This window comes from Triticum aestivum, chromosome 5A, assembly GCF_018294505.1.
Source record: "Triticum aestivum cultivar Chinese Spring chromosome 5A, IWGSC CS RefSeq v2.1, whole genome shotgun sequence".
NCBI classification, from domain to species: domain Eukaryota; kingdom Viridiplantae; phylum Streptophyta; class Magnoliopsida; order Poales; family Poaceae; genus Triticum; species Triticum aestivum.
The window spans coordinates 515,206,337-515,228,441 of record NC_057806.1 but is presented as its reverse complement, the minus strand read 5'-3'; positions in this window follow the sequence as shown (position 1 = coordinate 515,228,441).

The window sequence follows — 22,105 nt, the reverse complement described above, 5'->3', positions numbered from 1 at the left end:
TGGGTACAGACAAGTAGTAAAATAAAAGAGGCTTGGAAAGCCTAGCTATACTACGTGGTCCTTCACAAGCTCAGGATCACCACCTGGGCCTTAGCCTACTCATTGATGTCAACGTCTACGTAAAACCCATCAGAAGGGGTTGCAGCGTCTTCTGTAAAAAATGTAAATTATAGCAACATGAGTACAAAGGTACTCAGCAAGACTTACATCAGATCCTACATACATGCATATCATCAAGAAGGGTTGGTGGAGTTGTTGCAGCAAGCCAGCTTTGACTCTTGGCTAGGTTAACCTACGAGACTCCAACTTGAAATGGTTTTGCGTACACGAGTCCACTACTCACCAATTCAATACACTACCGAGGATCCACCTCCGTCTTCCTACGGAAGAGCCATCCTCGGCACTCACACTTATCTTGAGGCTTTTAGTAGTTTCCATTTACTTGTCTATGAACTGTATAGGCAACCAAGTAGTCCTTTACCGCGGACGCGGCTATTCGAATAGATCATGATAACCCTGCAGGGGTGTACTTCTTCATACACGCTCTCACCACTTACCGTCGTTTACACGACATATACTCGGCAACCTTCAAGCGGAAGCCCAACGTGGGTGTCGGCCACGACCTACCTAATCACCTAAGCCTCCAGTCCAGGTTTATCGCCTATCCAGGTTCCATCCGTAGGGAGTCCGGCCGAGGTTTCCCATACGGCCCCGAACGATGTGAACAGGGTTCCCGAAATACCTAACGGGTATTCGGTACACCCGGCCACGTACCTACCGCATCACAGCCCACCCATACGGTCAGCGCTGTCCACGGCCTCCAGTAGGCTACAAACACCAGAAACTACTTGCAACTCCTGGACGAAGAACTAGGGTGAATAAGAAGCCAAGAGGGTCCATTGGTTTCGGGCCCAATGCATGGTAGTAGCTGATTCTTAAATCACACATACAGATCTCAGTGCTTAAGGTCGGCTTCAATGAAACAAACCACCATGTACTCCTACATGGCCTCTCATCGATACCTTTACCAAATCGTGTTCACCACACCACTCTCATTACCGACATAATCATTTCACTCTAGCCCATCACCCAGATGAACCAGACCTGACAGGACTCTAAGCATAGCAGGCATAGCAAGGTAGAAACAACACATACATATGGCTCAATCAACTCCTACACATGCTAGTGGGTTTCATCTAGTTACTGTGGCAATGACAGGTCATGCAGAGGAAATGGGTTCAACTATCGTAGCACACAGCAGTTTGATACGTGTTGTCTTAATGCAGTAAAAGAGAGCAGGAGCGAGAACATGGGATTGTATCGATATGATCAAATGGTTGGTTGCTTGCCTGATGGTGCGATGCACTGATACGGTTCTTCGTTAGGGTAATCACGGTACTCCTCGGAGGCAGAACCTGCCGCAAAGAACACCGATACACAACCATCACCAAACAATGTGCAACAATCTGATGCATGCATGAAACATAGCAATATGAGTGTGTTGGGCTAATGCAACTAAGACCAGAAGGGTTTGAACCAACTTGAATCAAAGATTCAAATTTCAAACTCAAACATGGCCCTTTAAAGTGTTTTTTCCTTGTTCTGCATTAAACATCAGGTTAACTTGTTTAATCATGCATGAAAATAGTACAGATGGATAGATTAGATTTTTTTGGTCATTTTTCATATATAATTTGTCTGATTTGGAGTTACAGAATAAAAGTTATGAATTTTTGAAGTTTAAACTATATTCTGGAATTTCCTATATTAGATTAATTCCAGAAAATCAATTATTGCGTCAGCCTGACGTCAGTGTGACGTCAGCAGGTCAACAGGACACGTCCGGGTCAAACCTGACAGTGGGTCCCGCGTGTCAGTGTGATTAGATTAGTTAAAGTTTAATTAAAACTAAACCTGTTTAATTAACAGGGCTCGGCCCCACCTGTCATTGACTCAGGGGAGTCAACCAGGGCCCACCCGTGGTCAAACCCGGGTTGGCTGCACCGGTGTTTAGCCGCCGGCGAGCCCGACGCGGCGGCGGAAGTGGTTTTTGCCGTTCCGGCAACCAAACGAGCCGCGGAGGCCACCGGAGAGGAGCTGAGGTCGAGCCGCAGCTCTTGGTGGAGTCCGTTGGGGTCGGGGTGGCCGGAGTTGGCGCCGGCGATGACTTTGGCGGCCACCGGAGTTCGGCCAAAGTCGAACTTGTCGCTAGGGGGATCGGTGAGGTGCGGGGAGTAGCTAGTTAGGTGCTACGTGACGCGGTGAGCATGATGGACACCGTGGAGTGGCCGGAGGGTGACCGGGAGCACGTCGGCGACGAGCTCCACGGCGGTGGGTGCGGTTGAGCTCCGGGAGGTCGCTACACGGCTCGGGAGCAAGAAAAGAAGGGGGGAAGATGGCTAAGCTCACAGTGAGTGCGACGAAGCCCTTGGTGCGGCCGGGGATGGACCGGAGCGACGACGGCGTTGAAGGGGATCTCCGGCGACGGCGGTTTGGGCGAGGTCGTTGCGGTGGACTCGGGCGTTGCGAGCGCTCGGGGCTCGGCTTGCTCGATGAAGTGGACAGCGGCGGAGCTCCTGGACATAATGAGAGGATGCACGGGCGGCGGGGAACACGGCTACGACGTAGGCACGGCGGTGGTGGCGTCGGTCATGGCGGGGGAGCGCGAGGGGGAGGAGCTGGAGAGGAGAGGGGGTGTCTGGGGGGTTCGGGGGAGAGAGGGAGGCTGATCCACGACGTCTCCGGGCGAGGGGAGCGGTGAGGCGGCGAGCAGGTGCGTGGCACGCGCTGCGGTCGCCGTCGGGCACCTGCCTGCCTGCCTGGCCGGCAAGCAGCTCGCTGGAGCGGCGCTGGGCTGGGCCGGCAGGTGGGCCGGGAGCTGGCGTCAGGTAAGTTTTTCCATTTTCTTTCTGTTTTCTGCTTTTTTAATACTTCTGCAACTTTCTTGAATTAAATAAAATACTTAGGCAACTCCTAAAATCACCAAACTACTCCTGGTCCATAGTTGGATTATTTCCAACATGAAACATTTTAGTTTGGAGATATTTGAGCATTTAAATATTTTATATAATTTTAAATGCCCAAATTCAAATATTTATGATTTAATTCAAAAACCCTAAGATGGCCTAGGAAAATGTGCATCACTTTTGGCAGAGGTTCTGAACCAAGACAAAAATGATGGGCATTTTAGAAGGGCATTTCAGGTTCATTGAAAAAGTTTTTAGTAAACCCTAATTGGTTTCAGAGGGGACTGGGGGTTCTGTCATCCCCATTTCAGGTTTCTGATGAAAGAATAAACATGATGCAACACTCTAATGCATGAACTAGCTAGGGTGTGACAACTCACCCTCACTCAAAAGAATCTCGTCCCGAGATTTGGGTTCCTCCGGAAAAAGGGCGGGATACTCGAGTCGACGACGATCCTCCCTTTCCCAAGTTGCTTCATCCTCAGAATGGTGCGACCATTGTACTTTGAGAAACTTGATATTATGACGTCGAGTGGTACGCTCGGCCTGATCGAGGATACGAATGGGGTACTCTCGATACGTGAGATTATCTTGGAGATCAAGCGTTTCGTGGTCCACTCCATGAATAGGATCTGAGAAGCAACACCTGAGTTGAGAAACGTGGAAGACATCGTGGACTCTGGAGAGATGCGGAGGTAGTTCCAACTGGTAGGCAACTTCTCCTCGTTTAGCGAGAATGCGAAAAGGTCCAATGTAACGAGGAGCTAATTTGCCTTTGACACCGAAACAATGGGTTCCCTTCAGAGGGGTAACCCGAAGGTAAGCCTTCTCGTCAACCTCGAAAGTCATAGCCTTATGTTTTCGGTCATATTGACTCTTTTGACGAGATTGGGCTGTTTTCAACTTTTCACGAACAATGCAAACTTGTTCTTCTGCTTCCTGAATCATATCCGGGCCAAAGAATTGTCTTTCCCCGGTCTCTGACCAGTTAAGGGGTGTTCGACACCGTCATCCATAGAGAACTTCAAAAGGGGCTTTACCCAAGCTAGATTGATAGCTGTTGTTGTAAGCGAATTCGGCAAATGGAAGGCACTTCTCCCAATCCATTCCGAATGAGATAACAGAGGCTCGAAGCATGTCTTCTAGAATCTGGTTGACGCGTTCCACTTGACCACTCGATTGAGGGTGAAAAGCGGTGCTAAAGGAAAGGCGGGTCCCCATAGCATTTTGGAAACTTTCCCAAAATCGAGAGGTGAAAAGACTTCCTCTATCCGAGTTAATTTCCAAGGGAACACCATGGAGAGACACTATTCGGGAGATGTATAAGTCTGCCAGCTGACTAGCGGTTATACTCTCGCGAACAGGTAAGAAATGGGCCACTTTGGAAAGACGATCAACAACGACAAAGATAGCATTATTCCCTCTTTTGGTCCTGGGAAAACCGGTAATGAAATCCATACCAATTTTATCCCATTTCCATTCAGGAATAGCAAAGGGTTCAAGGGTGCCAGCAGGCCGTTGATGCTCTGCTTTTACACGACGGCAGACGTCGCAGTTAGCAATATACTGAGCAATTTCTCTCTTCATCCTAGTCCACCAGAACCTCTGGCGTAGGTCCTGATACATCTTAGTACTACCGGGATGAATGGTGAGAGGAGATTCATGAGCCTCCTTAAGGATCAATCGCCTCAGGTTTCGCACTTTGGGAACCACTAGTCGATTCCCGAAGTATACGACCCATTGATCATTAATGGAGAAACAATTCGCAACTCCTTTCTTGATGTTTCTCTTGATGCGGGAAATTCCCGGATCTACCTTCTGTGCTTTGATGATCTGATCCGTAAGGGTAGGTTTCGCCACCAAGGTGGAAAGAAAACCTTGAGGAACAATGTGAAGGTTAAGCTTCCGAAATTCCTCATGGAGAAGCGGTTGACTTTGTTGTAACATTAGGTTGTTACAATAAGACTTACGACTTAGCGCATCAGCCATGACGTTGGCTTTCCCTGGGGTGTAAGTTATTCCTAAGTCGAAATCTGTGATCAACTCAACCCAACGTCTTTGCCTGAGATTCAAATCCGGTTGGGTGAAAATGTACTTCAGACTTTGGTGATCAGTGAATATTTCGCAACGGTTACCGAGGAGGTAATGTCGCCAGGTCTTAAGTGCATAGACTACGACTGCAAGCTCTAGATCATGAGTAGGATAATTCTCCTCATGTGGGTGCAATTGCCGTGAAGCGTAAGCAATTACATGTCGATCTTGCATGAGAATGCAACCTAATCCTTGTCGCGAGGCGTCGCAGTAGATAACAAAGTCCTTAGAGAAGTCTGGCGGTACCAGCACGGGAGCAGAAGTCAGGCGTCTTTTCAGTTCCTGAAAGCTGTGCTCACATTGTGGAGTCCATTCGAACTTTTTATCTTTCTTGAGGAGTTCGGTTAGAGGTTTAGCAACTTTGGAGAAGTTCTCGACAAAGCGACGACAATAGCTCGCTAATCCCAGAAAACTCCGAACTTGCTTGACCGATTCAGGTGGAGTCCAATTAAGGACGGCTTGAACTCGCTCAGGGTTAACAGCAATACCTTTACCAGATATTACATGACCCAGATAGGTCACTTCTGACAACCAAAATTCACATTTAGAGAATTTGGCATAAAGACGATGCTCTCGAAGTTTCTTCAACACTAGCCTTAGATGTTCGACATGTTCTTCCTCGTTCTTGGAGTAGATGAGTATATCATCGAGATAAACTACGACGAATTTATCCAAATACTCCATGAAGATTGAGTTCACTAACCGAGAAAAGGTGGCTGGAGCGTTGGTTAAACCGAAGGACATGACGGTGTACTCGTATTGGCCATAACGAGTAACAAAGGCCGTTTTAGGAATGTCCCCGTTTCTTATTTTGATTTGATGGTAGCCCAACCTCAAATCCATCTTGGAGAAGACTGAGGATCCAGCGAGCTGATCATACAGGTCATTGATCCTGGGGAGCGGATATTTGTTCTTGATTGTGACCAAATTGACATGTCGATAATCTACAACCATTCGGTCCGTACCATCCTTCTTCTTGACGAATAGGACGGGGCAAGCCCACGGAGATGAACTAGGTCGGATGAAACCCTTTTTCAAGGACTCATCGAGTTGTTTCTTAAGCTCGGCTAGTTCTAGTGGTGCCATCTTATAGGGGTCTTCTAGCAATCGGAACGGTTCCTGGAATGAGGTCTATTACGAACTCAACATCCCTGTCAGGTGGAACACCTGGCAATTCCTCTGGGAAGACATCCGGGAAGTCACGGACTACCGAACGTCCTCAAGGTCTGGCAAAGGGCTGGCGTTAAGAGAATATAATTGTCGCTTGCTAATCGGGTCAAGACATTGACTATCTTCCCCGAAGGATGGGTGAGTTGAACAGTCCTAGAGAAGCAATCAATTTTGGCATGATGAGCTGACATCCAGTCCATACCCAAGATGATATTAATATCTGAAGATTTGAGAGCTATCAAAGATGCAAGGAAAACAAGTCTGTCGATTTGGATTTCATTTCCATAACTTACCCTGGAGGTTTGCCATCTAGAACCGGAGTAAGAAATTTCCATAGTGGATGGCATGTCACAGAATGCGGTGTTATGCAAACGAGCATAATTCTCGATATAAATGAATGAGAGGCTCCTGTATCGAAAAGAACAGATGCCGGGTGGCAATTAACAAGGAGCGTACCGAGAACGACGTTGGGTCCTCTTGAGCTTCTTCGGCAGAGATACAGTTGACATGGCCACGTGTAGCGGTGGCCGGCTTGGCGTGGAACACTTTCCCTGTCGGCTTGCCACGGCCAACAGCTTTAGCAGATTGGTTGGGGTTGGTCTGGGGACACTCACGCATATAGTGGCCAGATTCCCCACACTTGAAACAAGTCACGGAACTGGTGCGTGGAGGAGCACTATTGGTTGGTCCCCCATAGGGCTTGGCTGGTGCAGACTGTTGAACGGGGCGAGGCGCCAGGAAGGATGGCCTCGGTGTGAACCTGGGTGGCTGGGCAGTGTGGGGCACCCACACGCGGCGCTTCTGAGGACCAGCACCGGATGAGGAACCCATGTCACGGCCATGCTTGCGTGTTGCGTCATAATCAGTCTGACCAGTCTCAGCACTGATGGCCTTGTTAACAAGTTTCTGAAAGGATGTGCACTCATGCAGACGGAGGTCGCGGCGAAGCTCAGGACTAAGTCCCTTACGGAACCTTGCTTGTTTCTTGGCATCAGTAGAAACTTCCTCAGTTGCATATCGTGCGAGGTTACCGAACTCCCGGCTGTAAGCATCCACAGAGAGTCGGCCCTGAGTGAAACTGCAAAATTCCTCACGTTTACGGTCCATGAGACCCTCCGGAATGTGATGTTCACGGAAAGCCTCGCTGAATTCAGCCCAAGTAGTGACATGGCCCGCTGGGTGCATAGCTCCATAATTCTCCCACCATAGACTGGCGGGGCCTTCAAGATGATATGCAGCAAAGGTGACCTTGTCGGCCTCAGCTACTAGCGCGGAACGCAGCTTGTGAGAGATACTGCGAAGCCAGTCATCAGCATCGAGAGGCTCGACGGAGTGGTGGAACATGGGTGGATGTAACTTGATGAAATCACTGAGTGACACCACGTTAGTCCGTCTGATGGTGTGCTGTGTTCTGTTCAATACGCTCCAACAAACGGTTGGTCTCCCGCTTGTTTCTTTCGGCTTCCATCATAACCTCGGCTAGGGAAGGAGGATGAGGAAGATTTGCATTCCTGACTTCACTGCCTTCGTCCTGCTCTTGAGGAGCAGGGTTAGTGCGCGTGTTGACCATCCTAGGTAAACAAGACAATGATTTAGTCAAAATGATAACATTCCGACATAGGATACATAATGTAAGGAATAACTCAGAATGCAAGATGATCATCCGTATGACATGGTAGATACAGAAACTGCTTCTTTATTCCATCGTCATACACACCATACAGGGTTTAGTACAAGACCAAACAAGGTACCATTACGGTGAAAAGAGGATTACATCTCATCGGAGGCATTCCAAGCTCCTATACATTATTTTTCTACACCTCCGGAAGGCGATACAAACTAGGTCATATACCACGAGTCACGCAGGGCGATAGACGACACAGCTAACACGAACTAGTGATACTACCACTAACTCAGACCGATCCGTAGTAGTCCTCGTAGAAGTCACCTCCATAGCCTGGAAGCTCAACATGATCATCCGGAAACAGACGATCTCGCGGAGCTTGTGGACCATACGGGCTAGGATGAGGTCTTGGACCAACAGACGGTGGCCTGCGGGGACCGCGAGGTGGGGTGATGCCTTCTACATCACGCCAACCCATCACGTCTGGCAGAGCAGATCTCACAGGATAGAGATCACGCATATCCGAATATCCAGCTTGCACCGCCGGTGCAAACCGAGTCAATGTGGCCCAATGGTCAGCACGGGTATTGAAGAGCTCTAACCTCAAGGCTCGATTTTCACGGTCCTTATCCTCGAGCATCTCAGCAGTGGTGCGAGTCCGTGAATCCTCCTGAGTGGGGTCAGCATAGATAGCCTGAAGATACCCTTGTGCTCCCGGAAGTGATCCTGGCATATACCGGAAATCAGAGTCCCGAAATAGGGCAGACCTGACTCGCATGATGGTCATCATAGAGTAGGCGGCGTCCTGCACAGCCATCTCAATAGTAACCCCGAGTCCATAGGAGCAGTGAAGGGGCTCGGTGGATCCAGGATAAGATGGAAATATCCTGACAGTGCAGAGATACTGGCTTTGATTAAAGTCTCGAAATTGCTCTTCGACCGTGTACTCAGGATACCAACGGTATCCAGCCTCAGTCATTACCCTGACCAACATGGCGGTATGACCGGGTACATCTAGGCATCGAGTCAGGCGAACCACTTGATTGAGGTCGCGAGTGGCCATCTGAAAGCACAATCATAATGCAAAGGCATTAGAATTCCTAGCAAAATTTCGGCAGCATAACAGCTGTAAATGCTCAAGAAGGATTTTGAGACATTTGACAAAGGATTCATACACACTCAACATCATCATATCAAAGTTCTAAGTCCATCCTAACAACATAATGTGGTAGTAGAACTGAACTAGACTTGTATCCATCAAACCTATAGGGTACTACTGATTAGTAACACGTGATCCTGATAGAGAGAACAGATCCTAATTCCTTAACCCCCGGTGGAAGAATAGACTGACTCAGATCAGAATGTCATAAGATAAAGGAGTAAAAAGAGCCTTACGTTCCAACCCACAAACAATTCCCCTACATATAACTAAAGAATTTCTAGACTCAACATCGACCAGTTTGGCTTGGAGAACCTACAGGCAGTCCGGCTCTGATGCCAACGCTGTCAGGACCCCGACTCGATGCCACATAGGTCTAGCATGTAACACCTCATATCACTTTGCGGCCTCACGCACGGTATTCCCACGGGTGTCTCCTTACCTTTGCCCGGGACCGTTTGCGCCTTTTGGCACACGTATATGATAGTGTCGCTAGTACCCATATGATAAGGAGCCCGGGCTGACATGGCTAGTCGTAAACCCAAAGTGGCACAGACTTATAGGGACAGGCACCCATGACCCAGCAACGAACTTGTCGGTCATCAGCAAGTGGGTCCGGGCTGTAGCACTGGGCTAGCAGGACTCCGGTCACTACTAGGAAAAGGGCTATAGATGGAAATGACACTAATGGCGCACCAGACATGTGGTGCGCCATTAGTATATACTAATGGCGCACCACCTTCTGATGCGCCATTAGTGTTGAAACTACTAATGGCGCACCCTGCCTACGGTGCGCCATTAGTACCAAATTTTTTTTAGAACTAGTGCGCCTGTCCAAACATACTAATGGCGCACCGTGGATGTGGTGCGCCATTACTAGTTAAACTAGTAATGGCGCACCACACCCACGGTGCGCCATTAGTAACCTTGGCCACCACTTCCAGCGAATGCACCCCCCCCCCCCCCCCCGTGGATCGCCTTTTCAATTTTAAAAAAAATAAAAACAAAATGATAAAAATGTCAAAAAAATAAAAGAAAATAAGTTTCCCATGTGATATGTGGCCTAGTTGTTGGGAAAATTTGCAAATATGAATTTTGAGTTCATTTGCAAAATCTCGCGAGAATTAAAATGGGCATAACTTTTGCATACTAACTCGGATGAAAAAGTTTTTTATATGAAAAATCATCTACTCGAAAAGTTACATCCAAATTTAACTGGGGGAACCCCGTTAAACATTTCCAAAATCCTCAAAAACCTAACAGAAAAAAAGATACGGGGCTTTTAAGATCTAGAGAAGCAAAAAAAATCAAAAAAATTCAAACTTACTAATGGCGCACCTGCCCATGGTGCGCCATTAGTATCTTCCCTCCTTCAAAATTCAAAATAAGTCAAAAAAATAAAAAAAAAATTACTAATGGCGCACCTGACCATGGTGCGCCATTAGTATCTTCCCGCCTTCAAAATTCAAAATAAATCAAAAAAATAAATTTTTTTACTAATGGCGCACCTGCCCGCGGTGCGCCATTAGTATGCCGTATACATGGCTGGTCCTCTCCTCCTCTCTTCATTTCATCTTCCCTTCTCTCCTCCACCATACTTCTCCTCTTCGGTGACCTCCTCCTCCTCTCCGGCGACCTCCTCCTCCCTCCTCCCTCCCTCCCCTCCCCTCCCCTCCCCTCCCCTCCCCTCATGGTTTCTTCTCCCTCCTCTCCGGCGACCTCCTCCTCCTCCTCCCTCCTCCCTCCTCCCCTCCCCTCCCCTCCCCTCCCCTCCCCTCCCTCATGGTTTCTTCTCCCTCCTCTCCGGTGAGCTTCTCCTCCCTCCTCTACGGTGAGCTCCTCCTCCCTCCTCTCCCTCCTCCCTCCTCTCCGGTGAGGCAAAAAATCCCCTCCTCTCCGGTGAGGCAAAAATCCCCTCCTCTCCGGTGAGGCAAAAAATCCCCTCCTCTCCGGTGAGGCAAAAAATCCCCTCCTCTCCGGTGAGGCAAAAAATCCCCTCCTCTCCGGTGAGGCAAAAAATCCCCTCCTCTCCGGTGAGCTCCTCCTCCCTCCTCTCCGGTGAGCTCCTCCTCCCTCCTCTCCGGTGAGCTCCTCCTCCCTCCTCTCCGGTGAGCTCCTCCTCCTCCTCTCCGGCGAACTCCTCTCTGGCAAAAGACCATGGCAACAAGATCCAAAAACAGGAACAAAATTTGAGAATATTGTCGTGCCAAGAAACAAGCAAAAAAACGAGCAAAAAATGGGCAAAAAATCACGATCCAGATCTAGATTCAAAATGGCGCATCACTAATGGCGCATCACAGGAAAGTGTGCCATTAGTATGCCGCGGTTACTAATGGCGCATCCAGTTGTGGTGCGCCATTAGTATCCAAAGCACCTGGCCCCTGGGAGGCATACTAATGGCGCACCGTGGCCTATACTAATGGCGCACCAGTGGTGCGCCATTAGTATACCAGATACTAATGGCGCACCACTGGTGCGCCATTAGTAAAAATTACTAATGGCGTGCTGTTAGTGGCGCACCACAGATGCGCCATTAATGTCCATATTAGGTGCGCCATTAGTAGGGGTTTTTCTAGTAGTGGGTAAACCGGGCTGTAGCGGGCTAGCAGGACTCCGGTACTCAATGCGTGACATTTCCCCGAAGGGACAGACACAGGAACGAAGAAGGACACATGCCGGCCAGCCTAAGTGTTCCAGAGCAGTAGCAAGCTACCATGGCTCAGTGGTAACACTAGGAGACATTTCCCGGTAAGAGAGGCTACTAAGGATAAACAACTAGATAGTCAGATCCCACACATACCAAGCATTTCAATCATACACACAATATGCTCGATATGTGCAAATACAACAAGGCATCACAACATGACTCTATGACATAAGTACTTTATTTAAGGCTCAGAGAGCCATACATAACATACACGAAGGTACGGGTCACACGACCCAGCATTCAAGTCATACAGTCATACAAACCAGCAGCGGAAGTAACTTGTCTGGGTACAGACAAGTAGTAAAATAAAAGAGGCTTGGAAAGCCTAGCTATACTACGTGGTCCTTCACAAGCTCAGGATCACCACCTGGGCCTTAGCCTACTCATTGATGTCAACGTCTACGTAGAACCCATCAGAAGGGGTTGCAGCGTCTTCTGTAAAAAATGTAAATTATAGCAACATGAGTACAAAGGTACTCAGCAAGACTTACATCAGATCCTACATACATGCATATCATCAAGAAGGGTTGGTGGAGTTGTTGCAGCAAGCCAGCTTTGACTCTTGGCTAGGTTAACCTACGAGACTCCAACTTGAAATGGTTTTGCGTACACGAGTCCACTACTCACCAATTCAATACACTACCGAGGATCCACCTCCGTCTTCCTACGGAAGAGCCATCCTTGGCACTCACACTTATCTTGAGGCTTTTAGTAGTTTCCATTTACTTGTCTATGAACTGTATAGGCAACCAAGTAGTCCTTTACCGCGGACGCGGCTATTCGAATAGATCATGATAACCCTGCAGGGGTGTACTTCTTCATACACGCTCTCACCACTTACCGTCGTTTACACGACATGTACTCGGCAACCTTCAAGTGGAAGCCCAACGTGGGTGTCGGCCACGACCTACCTAATCACCTAAGCCTCCAGTCCAGGTTTATCGCCTATCCAGGTTCCATCCGTAGGGAGTCCGGCCGAGGTTTCCCATACGGCCCCGAACGATGTGAACAGGGTTCCCGAAATACCTAATGGGTATTCGGTACACCCGGCCATGTACCTACCGCATCACAGCCCACCCCTACGGTCAGCGCTGTCCACGGCCTCCAGTAGGCTACAAACACCAGAAACTACTTGCAACTCCTGGACGGAGAACTAGGGTGAATAAGAAGCTGAGAGGGTCCATTGGTTTCGGGCCCAATGCATGGTAGTAGCTGATTCTTAAATCACACATACAGATCTCAGTGCTTAAGGTCGGCTTCAATGAAACAAACCACCATGTACTCCTACATGGCCTCTCATCGATACCTTTACCAAATCGTGTTCACCACACCACTCTCATTACCGACATAATCATTTCACTCTAGCCCATCACCCAGATGAACCAGACCTGACACGACTCTAAGCATAGCAGGCATAGCAAGGTAGAAACAACACATACATATGGCTCAATCAACTCCTACACATGCTAGTGGGTTTCATCTAGTTACTGTGGCAATGACAGGTCATGCAGAGGAAATGGGTTCAACTACCGTAGCACACAGCAGTTTGAAACGCATTGTCTTAATGCAGTAAAATAGAGCAGGAGCGAGAACATGGGATTGTATCGATATGATCAAATGGTTGGTTGCTTGCCTGATGGTGCGATGCACTGATACGGTTCTTCGTTAGGGTAATCACGGTACTCCTCGGAGGCAGAACCTGCCGCAAATAACACCGATACACAACCATCACCAAACAATGTGCAACAATATGATGCATGCATGAAACATAGCAATATGAGTGTGTTGGGCTAATGCAACTAAGACCAGAAGGGTTTGAACCAATTTCAATCAAAGATTCAAATTTCAAACTCAAACATGGCCCTTTAAAGTGTTTTTTCCTTGTTCTGCATTAAACATCAGGTTAACTTGTTTAATCATGCATGAAAATAGTACAGATGGATAAATTGGATTTTTCTGATCATTTTTCATATATAATTTGTCTGATTTGTAGTTACAGAATAAAAGTTATGAATTTTTGAAGTTTAAACTATATTCTGGAATTTCCTATATTAGATTAATTCCAGAAAATCAATTATTGCGTCAGCCTGACGTCAGTGTGACGTCAGCAGGTCAATGGGACACGTCCGGGTCAAACCTGACAGTGGGTCCCGCGTGTTAGTGTGATTAGATTAGTTAAAGTTTAATTAAAACTAAACCTGTTTAATTAACAGGGCTGGGCCCCACCTGTCATTGACTCAGGGGAGTCAACCAGGGCCCACCCGTGGTCAAACCCGGGTCGGCTGCACCGGCGTTTAGCCGCTGGCGAGCCCGACGCGGCGGCGGAAGTGGTTTTTGCCGTTCCGGCAACCAAACGAGCCGCGGAGGCCACCGGAGAGGAGCTGAGGTCGAGCCGCAGCTCTTGGTGGAGTCCGTTGGGGTCGGGGTGGCCGGAGTTGGCGCCGGCGACGACTTTGGCGGCCACCGGAGTTCGGCCAAAGTCGAACTTGTCGCTAGGGGGATCGGTGAGGTGCGGGGAGTAGCTAGTTAGGTGCTACGTGACGCGGTGAGCATGATGGACACCGTGGAGTGGCCGGAGGGTGACCGGGAGCACGTCGGCGACGAGCTCCACGGCGGTGGGTGCGGTTGAGCTCCGGGAGGTCGCTACACGGCTCGGGAGCAAGAAAAGAAGGGGGGAGATGGCTAAGCTCACAATGAGTGCGACGAAGCCCTTGGTGCGGCCGGGGATGGACCGGAGCGACGACGGCGTTGAAGGGGATCTCCAGCGACGGCGGTTCGGGCGAGGTCGTTGCGGTGGACTCGGGCGTTGCGAGCGCTCGGGGCTCGGCTTGCTCGATGAAGTGGACAGCGGCGGAGCTCCTGGACATGATGAGAGGACGCACGTGCGGCGGGGAGCACGGCTACGACGTAGGCACGGCGGTGGTGGCGTCGGTCATGGCGGGGGAGCGCAAGGGGGAGGAGCTGGAGAGGAGAGGGGGTGTCTGGGGGGTTCGGGGGAGAGAGGGAGGCCGATCCACGACGTCTCCGGGCGAGGGGAGCGGCGAGGCGGCGAGCAGGTGCGTGGCGCGCGCTGCGGTCGCCGTCGGGCACCTGCCTGCCTGCCTGGCCGGCAAGCAGCTCGCTGGAGCGGCGCTGGGCTGGGCCGGCAGGTGGGCGGGGAGCTGGCGTCAGGTAAGTTTTTCCATTTTCTTTCTGTTTTCTGTTTTTTTTAATACTTCTGCAACTTTGTTGAATTAAATAAAATACTTAGGCAACTCCTAAAATCACCAAACTACTCCTGGTCCATAGTTGGATTATTTCCAACATGAAACATTTTAGTTTGGAGATATTTGAGCATTTAAATATTTTATATAATTTTAAATGCCCAAATTCAAATATTTATGATTTAATTCAAAAACCCTAAGATGGCCTAGGAAAATGTGCATCACTTTTGGCAGAGGTTCTGAACCAAGACAAAAATGATGGGCATTTTAGAAGGGCATTTCAGGTTCATTGAAAAAGTTTTTAGTAAACCCTAATTGGTTTCAGAGGGGACTGGGGGTTCTGTCATCCCCATTTCAGGTTTCTGATGAAAGAATAAACATGATGCAACACTCTAATGCATGAACTAGCTAGGGTGTGACAATTGGCTTTTCCTATGGACTCAATGTGATCTTGGATCACTAAAATGTAAAATGAAGAGTCTCGATCTTTAAGCTTTAGCCAATCCTTTGTCCTTAGCATCTTGGAGAATTTCCCACAACCTTTAGTCCATGCCACTCCATTGTTGAACTTATCTGAAACATACTAGGTAGAAACGTTAGTCCAACAAGAGATATGTTGTCATTAATTACCAAAACCACCTAGGGAGCACTTGTGCTTTCAATCTCCCCCTTTTTGGTAATTGATGGCAACATACATCAAAGCTTTAGATAAAGATATAAAGAACAACAAGTAAATCTTTGGAAGGACATGTAACAAGCATAGGCTCCCCCTACATGTATGCACTCATGTAAATGTGAAATATAGAGGCATGTGAGAGCATAACCATGACAGGGTAGGCAATGTGTTACATGTATCTTGGCCATATGCATCAGAGCAAAAGATTAGCAAGGAAAATACCTTCATGCTCATGAGTCCTTCTTGCAAACAGTATGTACATAAGCAAGAATTCCTCATACTCATGATTTTGATGCATACACTTACCTTGTAGTCTTTAGCTGGCTTAGGATGGAATGAACTTGCACAAACAAGGTTAGATAACACAGGTACCTCCACTAGCCAGAGCAAACCAAAGAAGCCACAAGAGTACCAAGACTGGGATGACATGTAGAGAGTGAGTACAAGGTACCACAATGGATTCAAAATGTCCCCAAGAGTAAAGATATGCAATGAATTTGACTGATTTCTTTCCCTTAGGTGTCTTGCTCCCCCTGAATCTTACATGGGATATTGGGAGAAGATAGGGAACAGAAAATCAGAGCTGAAAGATACAAATGGATAGAACTTAATGCAAATAAGCACATATGAACATGTCTTTCCCCCAAAAAGACATGTGACATCTCTCCTCTTGAACATCAAGCATCTGGGATCCTTGAGTATTCTCTCCCCCTGGAAATCTCTTTCTCCCTCTTAATACTTTCTCCCTTGTGGTGATAAGCTTTGATGTGATCTCTCTCTCCCCCTTTGACATCAATTTCCAAGAAGGGCTTTCTGGAATCCGTCGTATAGGTTTGGTCCTTGAGACTCAGCACAAAGCAATGGATAAAACTGTGATGCTTGTAGAGGACAAGATTCATTGAGTAGAGCTGGATCAGAAGAAATATAGAACAAGTGGGAAACTATTTTTCCTGTTGTGAAGTTGGTGGCACCGAGTGGCATGTTCCGGTGGGGCCGAAAAGTTTCGGTTGGACCGAAAACTACAAGTCGGTGAAACCGAGTTCAACACAGAGAAAAACACTTGTCACCTCAGCTCACTAAACATGTAGGATCTCACAAAGATTTGCAATGAATTATCTGAAGGATTTGCAAGGAATTGAATGCAGAAAATGCAGAACAAAAATAAAAAGAAAAGAGAAGAAACTGAAAGATCTAGATGAAGTTTTTTTTGAAAAAGAGAAAGAAAATAAATATGCATGAGACAAATGCAATAACACAGAAAAGAACACAAGAGAACTTCATCTAGAGTTGGGCGGTGACATAGTCACCTATGTTAGAGTATATTGACTTAGGAGTCAAGTGAGAACACTTGATCATAGGTCCTACTCATCATTTAAGCTCAAAATGGGGTTACCATTTTTCGTTTAAGCATCTTGATGTATTCACATCTTGTTGAGTTGCTTTGACTCATGTCTTGGAGTAAAGCTTCTCTAAGATGGAATAACATACCTTGGGTGGTGGTGCGGTTCTTGCTCATGTAGTTGAACTTGTGTGGGTGCTCAAGGTTGATGTAGCTCATCAAGAGTTGGGAGCACCACTTGGAGTTTGAGTTCATCTACCTACATGGGTTAGTTCTTGCAAGGAAGAGCACTTGTGTATCCAAAAATGACAATCATGAAGCTCAACATAGAATTTGTCAAAGGATATGTTTGAATGGTTTTGTGCTTCCTTGTCTTCAACCACCACTGTGTAGAGACTTGGTGATGTAGAGATTGCTCAAGATGTGAGTGAGTCGCAATCTCATGGAATTAGATTCACCCAAGCACCTACATGGGTTAGGCAACATGCAAGGTACAAATATATCCAAGACATAAGATAGTCATCATAAGAGATATATCCTGGATTAGTCATAAGCTCATGTCTTGCATGTATCCAATGGAGTTCCTACTACAAGTTCGAAGCATCAATAATGTTCAATTCACCTCTCAACCTGCAAAATACTTTCTCATCAAGAGGTTTAGTAAATATATCCGCTAATTGCTTATCGGTGCGAACATGCTTAAGATCAATGTCACCCTTAGCAACATGGTCTCGAATGAAATGATGACGAACTTCAATATGCTTAGTTTGAGAATGTTGTACAGGATTATGACCAATTTTGATAGCACTTTCATTGTCACAAAGCAGTGGAACATGTTTCACACAGATCCCATAATCTTTAAGAGTTTGGGTCATCCAAAGTAATTGAGCACAACATGAACCAGCGGCAATGTATTCCGCTTCGGCGGTGGATAAGGATACCGAGTTTTGTTTCTTGGAAGACCAAGACACAAGAGATCTACCAAGAAATTGACAAGTACCCGAAGTGGACTTTCTATCAACCTTGTCTCCGGCATAATCCGAGTCGGAATAGCCAACAAGATCAAAAGAAGACCTCTTAGGATACCAAATGCCAAAGTTTGGTGTATGAATTAAGTATCTCACTATCCTTTTCACGGCCTTAAGATGACATTCTTTAGGAGCAGCTTGATAATGTGCACACATGCACACACTTAGCATAATGTCGGGACATGAAGCACATAGGTATAACAAAGAACCAATCATAGAGCGATAAACCTTTTGATCAACCGGTTCACCATCTTTGGTCAAATCAAGATGTCCACTAGTAGGCATGGGTGTAGGCATACCTTTGCATTCTTGCATATTGAACTTCTTGAATAAGTCCTTGGTGTACTTCGTTTGAGAGACAAATGTACCTTCCTTAGTTTGCTTGATTTGCAAACCAAGAAAGAATTTGAGTTCACTCATCATAGGCATCTCAAACTTCTCTGACATTAGCTTTCCAAACTTTTCACTAAAGAGAGGGTTAGTTGAACCAAATATGATATCATCAACATAAATTTGGCATACAAATAGTTCTCCATTAACCCTTTTAGTAAAAAGAGTAGAATCAATTTTACCAATTTCAAAACCACTTGCAATAAGGAACTTGGTCAAGCATTTATACCATGCTCTAGGAGCTTGTTTAAGACCATAAAGAGCTTTGTGAAGTTTGTAAACATGATTTGATTTCTTAGGATTGATAAAGCCGGGAGGTTGTTTGACATAAACTTCCTCCTCTATTTCACCATTTAGAAAAGCACTTTTAATGTCCATTTGGTACAAGGTGATATTATGGTGATTAGCATAGGCAAGTAAGATGCGAATGGACTCAAGTCTAGCAACGGTAGCATATGTCTCACCATAGTCCATACCTTCGACTTGTGTGTACCCTTGGGCGACGAGACATGCTTTGTTGTGAACCACTTGTCCATCTTCATCTTGTTTGTTGCGAAACACCCATTTGGTACCAATGATGTTGTGGTTTTTGTCGGGCTTCTCAACCAATGTCCAAACTTGGTTTCTCTCAAAGTTGTGTAGCTCTTCATGCATAGCGTTTATCCAATCCGGATCTTCCAATGCTTCTTCAACCTTCATCGGTTCAATGCTAGAGATGAATGAATAGTTTTCACAAAAGTTAGCTAAACGAGTTTTTGAGTGAGTGATTCTCCCAGTTTGTATATCATTGTAGATTTGCTCGACGGGATGATCTTTGGCAATTCTTGCTCGAACTCGTGAGAGCTTTTGCTTGGGTCTTCGTTGAACATCTTCTTCATCTTGGTCTTCTTCTTGGCCTTCTTCGTTGTTGACGTTGTCATTCTCTTGTCGTGGTGGAGAAGGAGGTTGTTGATGTTCGTCTTGATGCATTTCCTCGTCTTCTTCATCTTGGTGTGTCCCACTTGTGGATGCTTCCGTATCAATTCTTGGTTCACCTTGTCGTGAAGTAGAAGCTTCCACTTGGACGGACGAGGTACTCTCCTTCACCTCTATTGGACGAATTTTGCCAATAGACAAGTCTTGGATTGCTTCTGAAGGGTCTTTGTCTCCTACATCGATTGGCAATTGCTCTACTTGCGAGCCATTAGATTCATCAAACTTCACATCTACCGTCTCTTCAACCTTTCGGGTGAAATTGTTGTAGACACGGTAAGTGTGAGAGTTTGAGCCATAACCAAGTAGAAAACCTTCATGAGATTTAGGAGAAAACTTTGAACGACGATCTTGTCAAGAATGTAGCACTTTGAGCCGAATACTCGAAAGTATCCAACTTGGGGTTTGTTACCGGTGAGGAGCTCGTATGCCGTCTTGCCGAGTAGCTTGTGAAGATACAAGCGATTTGTTGCATGACAAGCTGTCTCAACCGCTTCTGCCCAAAAGTGCTTCGGCGTCTTGTACTCATCAAGCATCGTTCTCTCCATTTTGATGAGCGTCCGGTTCTTCCTCTCAACAACTCCATTTTTTTGAGGTGTGTACGTAGCCGAGAACTCGTGTGAAATCCCCTCTTCGTCAAGAAAGGTGTCCACATTTGCGTTCTTGAACTCCATTCCGTTGTCACTCCGAACCTTCTTGATCTTCATGTCAAACTGATTTTGGGCCTTCCTAGCAAAGTTTTTGAAGATCTTCTGGACCTGCGACTTGTCATCAAGAAAGAACACCCACGTAAATCTTGAAAAATCATCAACTATAACTAGACCAAAATAATTTCCACCGAGACTCTTGTAGGCGTTGGGACCAAAAAGATCCATATGAAGTAGCTCGAGTGGCCTCCTTGTGGTCATGATGTTCTTCATGGGATGCCTTCCTCCAACCTGTTTACCTGCTTGACAAGCACTGCAAAGTCTATCCTTATCAAATATGACATCGTTAACTCCAAGGATATGATTTCCTTTAATAAGCTTGTCAAGGTTTCTCATGCCAATGTGACCTAGTCGTCTATGCCACAACCAACCTTTTGAGGATTTAGCAATAAAGCAAGTTTTAGGTTGTGCCTTTTTAGAGAAATCGACAATGTAAAGATCACCTCTACGCATACCGGTAAAGACCATTTTATGATTGTCTCGACGAAACACTTGGCAATCTACCTCAGTAAATAGGACATTCAAACCGAAATCAGCAAGTCTAGATACTGAAAGTAAGTTGTAGCCAAGAGATTCAACGAGCATGACATTTTGAATGGAACTATCATGTGAGATGACCACTTTACCAAGGCCAACCACTTTACCCTTTGAATTATCACCAAAGGTGACATATTTTCGAGGGCCGTCATTTTCAGCAAGCTCACGAAACATCTCTTCATCTCCGGTCATATGATCAGTACATCCACTATCGAGAACCCATTCCTTTCCTCCTGACACATATCCCCGAAGATTTTCCATAAGACCAAAGTGTCTCATTGCATCATCAAGATCGAAGTCACTATCATCATCATCATCATCATAGTATCCATGTTCACCATGATCTTGTGACTTGTCATTTCCTAGAGAGGGTAATTCATTAGATAAATGATCATCAAAGTGGTCACCTTTATGAATTCTTATAGCTTTGGATATAATGATTCCAACATCTCCTTTAGCACGCTTGAGATTGGTAAGCTCAAATAGACAATCACCAAAACTAGGATCACTAGAGTTCATCTTACTCAAGGCAATAGATTTATGGAGAATTTCATCCAATTTTTTCAAGGAATAATCGGGAAATCGTTCCTCAAGAAATTTCCATATAGTATAGGCACAATTAAGAGTAGGCAAACTAGCAATCAAATTTTTGGGCAAGCCTCTAATGATGAGCTCAATAGTTCTAAGATTGCGAATTATGTCGATATCTTCATCTAGGGTAGGATGCAAAGGATCAATATGAGGTGCACAAGGGCTAGCAATATACTTGTTCAAATGATATTGATTGAAAATTACAAGCATCTCATTTTTCCACTCATGAAAATACTCTCCATCAAGAATAGGCACTCTATGTCTAAGACTCCCTAAAGTAGACACATCCATCTTCCTCCAATGGTGATTAAACCAAGGCAATGGAGACCAAAGCTCTGATACCACTTGTAGGACCTTTAAGTAGATGTGTCTAGAAGGGGGGTGATTAGACACTTAATGCTAAAGTTGCAGTTTTTAAGCTTTTTGGTTTAAGTGGAGTTTAGGCACAATTTTAACATTCACAATACATATCAAGCAAGCATGCAAAGAGTATATAGGCAGCGGAAAGTAAAGCATGCAACTTGCAATAATGTAAAGGGAAGGGTTTGGAGAATTCAAACGCAATTGGAGACACGGATGTTTTTCCCGTGGTTCGGATAGGTGGTGCTATCCTACATCCACGTTGATGGAGACTTCAACCCACGAAGGGTAACGGTTGCGCGAGTCCACGGAGGGCTCCACCCACGAAGGGTCCACGAAGAAGCAACCTTGTCTATCCCACCATGGCCATTACCCACGAAGGACTTGCCTCACTAGCGGTAGATCTTCACGAAGTAGGCGATCTCCTTTCCCTTACAAACTCCTTGGTTCAACTCCACAATCTTGTCGAAAGCTCCCAAGTGACACCTAGCCAATCTAGGAGACACCACTCTCCAAGAAGTAACAAATGGTGTGTTGATGATGAACTCCTTGCTCTTGTGCTTCAAATGATAGTCTCCCCAACAC